We start from the raw sequence: 7,744 nt of genomic DNA, 5'->3' as shown, positions 1-7,744 counted from the left end.
CAGCCCTACACCTGAAATTAAGAATAAATAACTCAGGCAAGCTGTAAATCCTTTAATAAGGAGCCCAATGGAATGATCTTTATTTAAGGGTCAGCACTGAATAGCCTGTCATTCAAACATATGTCATCTTCTTCTGGCTCTTTGCATTGAAATCTCTATCAAAACATTTTTTTCAGCTGGATGTGGTGAGCCACATCTGTAATCTCAGGGGCTCAGGAGGCTGAGGCAGGAGGGTCTCCATTCCAAAGCCAGCCTCAGCAAAAGAGAGGTGCTAAGAAATTCAGTGAGACCCTGTCTCTAAATAAAATATGAAATAGGGCTTCAGATGTGGCTCAGTGGTCCAGTGCCCCTGAGTTCAATCCCTGGTACCCCTAGCAAAAAAAAAAAAAACTTATTTTTTTAGTGGCCTTGTCATCTGTATTTCTCTCATCCTTGTGTAGATGTCACCCTGCTCTTATCAGCTCCTTCCTGAGACTGAACCCCATGGCTTCCATTAAGTGGCAGAGTTCTGATGGAGAGAATATTTGAAGTTGATGTAGAAATGGTAAAAAAAAAAACCTGTTGACTATTGACATGAGGTTGGAAGGGTTGGGAAAGGATGATGAAGAAAGTGATGACCCAGTTTCTTTACCAAATGTTAATGCAGCAATATTTTAAAAGGCCATTCAGTGTTCTACCCACCATAAGAATGACGAGCTTCCTCCTGAGGATGATGAGAACAAAGAAAAGCAAACAGATGGGATCCCTGTTTAAGATCAAGAATTCCTGAAAGTTGAAGGAGGAATACTTTCTGAACTTATTCTGGCTGCAAACTACTCAGACATCACAGGTTTGCTAGATGTTACAGGCAAGACCCTTGTCACCATGATCAAGAGAAAACTCCTTGGGAGATTGACAAGACCTCTGATATCCAAAATAACTTTACTAAAGAGGAGGAATCCCACATACACAAAGAGAACTAGTGGTGTCCAGCGATGCAAATCGTTGTGCTCAACACTGCAACACTGTGAGGACTGTTCTGGATACTAAATGCCCTGCTCTGTATATAATTATCAATATTAGACAGACAACAAACAAGTGCAGCAGCAAATCAATTGTGTTAATCTAATATTCATCCTCATTGCACCTAGATTGACTACAGAATCCAACTCTATGGCTGAGATTCTCCTAATGTGAGTGAAAGTTTCCTTTTTCTTTACCCTGAATAAAACTGAACCATGGGTTCCCCAAAGAAAGTGGCATTTTGAGCATTTCTTCTTTTTATAAAGCAATTTCTGCCTAGTTTATTGTCCAGTTGCCTTTAGTGGGCTTTTAAAAGTTGGCATCGTAAATAAAACAACTTTCAGAAAGTTTTCTGAAACCGAATTATCTAAATGTTATCTTCTGTTTAGAGTTAGAAACTGGAGAAAGGCTACTTGAAGTGAAAGTTCTTTGTGGGGTTATTAGGATGTTCACCTGCCTCCAAGAGTCCAGCAGTACCTGCTCTTGATTAGCCCGAATGCAGCAGGGTTCCCTTAACTGAACCTCAAGACTTCTGTTTAGAATCAATTAATATTGTTATTAATATTCTCCACTTGGAATATATTGCCTAGAGACACAGTTACTAACCGATCACTTGGTGTTTTTGCAGGGCAGAAATGTAAATAGACAGTTTGCTAGCTTTTCCACTGAAAACACTTTTTTAAAAAAGAAATTTATCTTTTGAGGGAATAATATATATCTGGAATTCCTTTTTTAAAATACAAAACAAAACCTGTTATGGTAACAAGCACATTAAAAGCACTGTCACTGCGAGGTAATTTCATAACCTGATCACCTTCAGACCCCTTAAAAAAGGAAGCTCAGCCAGATCATGTGAGTTTACACCTAGGAAGAATTATATCCAGAAAGATGAGGTGAGAGAATTTATCCCAGGAAATCTCCACTTGTTTCATAATATAGCACACAGGCTGCCAAGCATTCTAGAATGTTCAATATGGTTTAGTCACTTCCCAGAATGAGATCCAAATTCTTCACAAAAAGTGTAGGCCACCAGTTCTACTTCTTTCCTTGTATCCTTGTCCCAAACAGGGCCTCTCCTCTCATATAGTGCCTCTCCTCTTATAGGGCCTCTCCTCTTATAGGGCCTCTCCTCTTTTATACACACGTACTTTTAACTAAAGAGAATAACGTCCAGGTCCTAAGCCGGGGGCTTCTCTGCATGGCTTACAATGGATGTGTTCTAAAGCAGATGTCAGTGGCCAGAGTTGGACGGACTGCAGTGCTCATGAGACCATGGGTTTTTGTTCCTTGGGGACCAACTAATCTGTGTGTCCCCCCTACTATGCCTCTGCCAAAATGTATGTCAAAAAAATAAAAAAGAAAAGAAAGAAGGGATCTGGGGAAGGAGAAGTGCAGAGGGGAGAAGGGAATTACTGGTACCTACGTTTTGCTTTATGCCTTGCGAGGCATGTAATTTTTTGGTTAAATTGTCATGATAATCTCTCAATCTTTTTTCCTTCCCTTTCTTGCTCTTTTTTTTTTGTCACACGTTTTTAATGGTGTTTTTCTTTTCTAGGACAATGTTTTGGAGAAAAGAAAAGTTCTTCTTTACAAATTAAGAGATTACTTCAAATAATAAGTATTTAAAGAAACGGAAAATTATACCATTTTAAAATTTTGTTCTAATTAGTTATACACCAGAGTAGAATACACTTTGACATCATACATAAATAGGGTGTAAAGTCTCATTCTTCTGGTTGTACATGATGTAGAATTACACTGGTTGTGTAGTCATATATGCACATAAGGTAACAATGTCCAATTCATTCCACTATCCTTCCGACCCCTTATTCCTTCCCCTCCTTTTACTCCTCTCTGCCTAATCCAAAATAACTCTATTCTTCCCTACCCCCTACCAGCTTACGGTGAATTAGCACTCACATATCAGAGGAAAAAAAAACTTTGTTTTTTTTAGGATTGGCTTATTTTGCTTAGCATGATATTCTGCAGCTCCATCCATTTACTGGAAAACGCCATAATTTCATTATTCTTTATGGCTGAGTAATATTCCATTGTGTATGTATATACCATATTTTCTTTATCCATTCAACTGTTGAAGGACACCTAGGTTGTGTCCATAGTTTACCTATTGTGAACTGAGCTGCTATAAACGTTGATGTGGCTTCATCTCTGTAGTATGCTGATTTTAAGTCCTTTGGGTATAAAATGAGAAGTAGGATAACTGGATAAAAATGGTGGTTCCATACCAAGTTTTCTGAGGAATCTCCATACCACTTTCCATAATGTTTGCACCAATTTGCAGTCCCACCAGCAATGTATCAGTGTATCTTTTCCATCACATCCTTGCCAACATTTACTGTTGCTTGAATTGGAGTGACATGAAATCTTTGAGTAGTTTTGATTTGCATTTTTGCTAGAGATGTTTAACAGTTTTTCATATATTTGTTGATCAATTATATTTCTTGGTCTGTGAAGTGTCTGTTCAATTCCTTAGCCCATTTATTGACTGGGTTATTTATTTATTTTTTTTTTTTTTGGTGTTACGTTTTTTGAGTTTTTCATATATCCTGGAGATTAGTGCTCTATCCTAGGTGCATGTGATAAATATTTTCTCCCATTCTGTAGGCTCTCTCTTCACATTATTGATTGTTTTCATTGCTCAGAGGAACATTTTTAGCTTGAATCCATCCCATTTATTGATTCTTGATTTTACTTCTTGCACTTTAGGAGTAATATTCAAAACACTAGAAAAAAATAGGGATAAGAGGAGCATGCCTCAATATTGTAAAAGGTATATGTGCTAAACACAAGTCCAACGTCATTCTAAATGGAGAAAAATTGAAAGCATTCCCTTTAAACACTGGAACAAGGCAAGGATGTCCTCTTTCACCCCTTCTGCTCAACATCATCTTTGAAACTCTAGCCAGAGTAATTAGACAGGAGAAAGACATTAAAGGGATACGAGCAGGAAAAGAAGATCTAAACATATCATTGTTTGCCAATGGCATGATTCTATCTTTTGAAGATCAAAAGAATTCCACCAGAAAACTTCTAGAACTAATTAATAAATTTAGCAAAGTAGCAGGATATAAATCAATACCCATAAATTAAATGCATTCCTATACATCATTGATGATTCTACTGAAAGAGAAATTAGGAAAGGTACTCCATTCACAATAGCCTCAAAAAAAAAAAAAAACTTGGAAATCAACCTATCAACAGAGGTGAAAGACCTCTACAATGAAAACTACAGAACACTAAAAGAAGAAACTGAAGAAGACCTTAGAAGATGGAAAGATCTCCCATGCTCCTGGATAGGCAGAATTAATATTGACAAAATGGCAATACTATCAAAAGCATTATACAGATTTAATGCAATTCCTATTAAAATCCCAATGACATATTCATAGAACTAGAAAAGGCCATTATGAAATTCATTTGGAAAAATACGAGGCCCAGAATAGCAAAAGCAATCCTTAGCAAGAAGAGTGAAGCAGTAGGCATCACAATACCAGACCTTAAACATACCACAGAGCTACAGTAACAAAACCAGCATGGTATTGGCACCAAAACAGACATGTAGACAATGGCACAGACTAGAAGTCACAGAGATGAACCCACATAAATACAGTTTTCTCGTATTTTACAAAGGTGCCAAAAACATTCACTGGAGAAAAGATAGCCTCTTCAACAAATGGTGCTGGGAAAATTGGAAATCCATACATAACAAAATGAAATTAAACCCGTATCCCTCATCACGTCTGAAACTCAACTCAAGTGGATCAAAGAGTTGGACAGTCGAACAGAGACCTTGCACCTGATAGAAGAAAAAGTAGACCCAACTCTTCATCATGTCGGCTTAGGATCTGACTTCCTTAAATGATACCTTTTTTAAGAAAGCAATTATATATTAGTTTAACAGTAACAATAACAAAAAATCCTTTCTATAATAAAAAATTATTTCCACCAAATCATGAAGCTTAATCATGCTTTCAGCAATCCTTTGATAGTGATAATGAAAAATTGAATTTCCAGGAAAAGGTCAATTTTCTGATTAAAGGTTTCAACTCTTAAGTGGCAATTCTCTTCAGGGAAAATATTTCTACTAAGTACAGATCTGCACTGCTGATAGTCAACACAGCTTAGGGGAGGTGTTGGCTATTTTTAAATTCATTGGTGATCCCTAATAATGGTGGAGTTTACCTTTCTGTAAACATTTTCATGTAGATAAGGAGGAAGCAGGAGAGTAAACCAGTGGAATGATATGCTTTGGAACCTATGGCTAGGATGGATCCTCATGGGAGTATTTTCAAGGTCTATCTTTTTCCTTAATAGGAGTGAAACCAACAAAGCTAGCCAGTAGAAACTTAGGGTCAGGTTCCAAATAAAAAACTCTTTACCATCTTTTACAAGATCTATTACAAAGACATCAGTGATAGTCACTCAAAGAAACAAGTGAGAATCATTTCCCATACAATTAAAGAGCTTCCCTGTCCTAGCTGAATTCACAAATGTCCTGCTAAATAACATTGTGACTTTGCACCTTGCTTCAGCAGCACTGACTGAATAGATTTCCTCATATGTCCTTGATAAACACCTCAAATTTCTAGGTGCTTTAAACTTTACTCAAGACATTATCCGTCTAGCTGTTTCTACTCTGCTTGACCCAAGGTAAGATTTACATTAGTCCTTTGCTAATGTCGGTATTGACTCCCATAAAAACTATCATCATGGAGATAGCATCTGGCACCTAATGCTTTACCAAAGGTGCCCAGAGAACTGGAGGGTATGCTCCAACTTTCTAAAGCCAGCAGAGAATTAGTCAGCTTTTAGGAAAGAGAGGGCATCAGAAAACATATCAGTGCATCTGTATTCCTCATCTTGCTAATGATAACAAACATCCTAATGCTATGCATGTACAAGGAGGCATTCATGACCTAATACATGAGATGTTCTAAACTCAGGTGATTCTGACATGTATGTACCTTCAGAGCTGACCCAGTACAGCATCTTTACACAAATTAGAAAAAGACATAACCTCTGGGGTGGAAACAGTCCCATGCCTAGAACTAATTCTTAAGAAATGGAGCACAAACTGATGTCAGACTTTGGTGGGACACTTTGCAAGTACACAATTCAGTATAACCTTTATAAAGTCCAAGGGGTGCTACAGCCGATGTCATGTATTCCAGGCTGAGCACTGAACACAGGAAAAAAAAAAAAAGAAAAACAAACCTGAGGTTCAAGACTAACTAAAACTGTACTAATATTTCATTATGGGAAATATATTCCTTTTATGTTTAGATACATACCTGCTTTGTTTTGAGGAAGAAAAAAGCCCCTAAAAATAACATCCATCTTATTAGGGCATAGAAATTAGAAGTTGATACCAAGTAAATTCTGGTTCAAGTTTTCCAGAAAACTACAAATTAATTTGTTTCCCCTTGATTTTTTTATCTATTTCCTGAAATCTCTCTCCTTGTCCAATCCAGTCGAATCATTAGACAGAGCAAAGAGCAGGAGTGAAGGAAAGATTGAGGACTTAGTTGAATTTAGTTGTGTCTAAACTATCAGACTTTCCTACCTGGTTGGCTAAGCCAGGTGCCTTTGTGAAGATGAAGATGTCTCACAGTCTCACAAAGACTGTGAAATCCAGTCCAATATAGGATCTTGGCAGCCTTTCTCTGTTGTCACTGGCATGCCAACAGAGGAGAAAAATGGGAGATGGGAAATTAAAAGTCACTGAGAACAAGGAAGTACTCTTCACTCAAATTCTGTTTCAGAAAAGAACCACACAAAGACACAGAAACTCACAAATGTATACACACGCTCTCATCAAAATTTAGCAATGAATTTAGAAACTACAACTGAATAGAGAAAAGTCAACATAGGATAGGACCGAGAATCTGTTGTCATGATTACATTATTTTTGGTTGTGCTCATGAAGCAATTTGATGCATAATGTGCTTAATGAAGTGGGCATCTTGAGGAATTCGGCCCAGTTTGGCATTTTTTAGTTGAAGGACAATACAGACCAATATTTAAAAACAGACAGCAGAATCCTAAGAATGGTGCCAGCCTTTGGAGTCAATGAAGGGAATTCCTGAATACATCTCATGGAATCTCTCTGCCCAGTGACAAGTGGATATCCTGTCAGGCAAGACAGATAGCCTCATTTGAAGTAAGAAGTCCTGAACAGATGAGAATCTAGGCAAATCTCTGCTAGATTCCAGATGTTAAAACAAGAATTTCTGCCCAGTGCTATACTCAGGCACACAATTTTCCCTCCACACACATACACACGCATACACACGTGTCATGTGTGCATATACACAAAGTTCCATAAATACACACAATGAATGCAGCTGTTTTTACATTTAAAAATTCCACCTGCAGTGACAACCCTTTCTGATCTCTGTTACTAAAAAGACTTCTCTGGTCCCAACTATTTTCATTCCTTTTTTCCTCTCTCCCTTTCTACTCCCTCTCTCCCTCCCTCCCTCCCTTGTCTTCTTTTACTTCCTCTTCTTTTCTCCCCTACACTGTTATTCAGAATGACTGTCTTTTGCTTTATGACAAAAAATGCTTCCAGAAGACCCTGATCTGCTTGCAGCCCTGCTTCTTCTCTCACCATCTCCAGATGCCTCTGTGTGATTTGGGCCACCCAGTCTGCAGTGCTGATTGGTCTGGTCTGGTTGTCTTGCTCCTCAGCAGGTTTAAACCAGGCTCCCTATTCCAGCTG

At 37.9% G+C, this 7,744-nt stretch overlaps 1 pseudogene; it reads left to right on the top strand.

Moving 5' to 3' along the window:
- Positions 1-483: 483 nt before the first annotated feature.
- On the top strand, positions 484-1,010 carry LOC124098442 (S-phase kinase-associated protein 1-like; annotated as a pseudogene).
- The last annotated feature ends 6,734 nt before the right edge of the window (positions 1,011-7,744 follow it).

Source organism: Marmota monax, unplaced genomic scaffold (assembly GCF_021218885.2).
Source record: "Marmota monax isolate L192 unplaced genomic scaffold, Marmota_monax_Labrador192_F-V1.1 WCK01_AAM20220418_F8-fsc00117, whole genome shotgun sequence".
Taxonomy (NCBI): domain Eukaryota; kingdom Metazoa; phylum Chordata; class Mammalia; order Rodentia; family Sciuridae; genus Marmota; species Marmota monax.
Note: the sequence above shows the minus strand (reverse complement) of the source record. Positions and strands in the feature narration are given on the sequence as shown.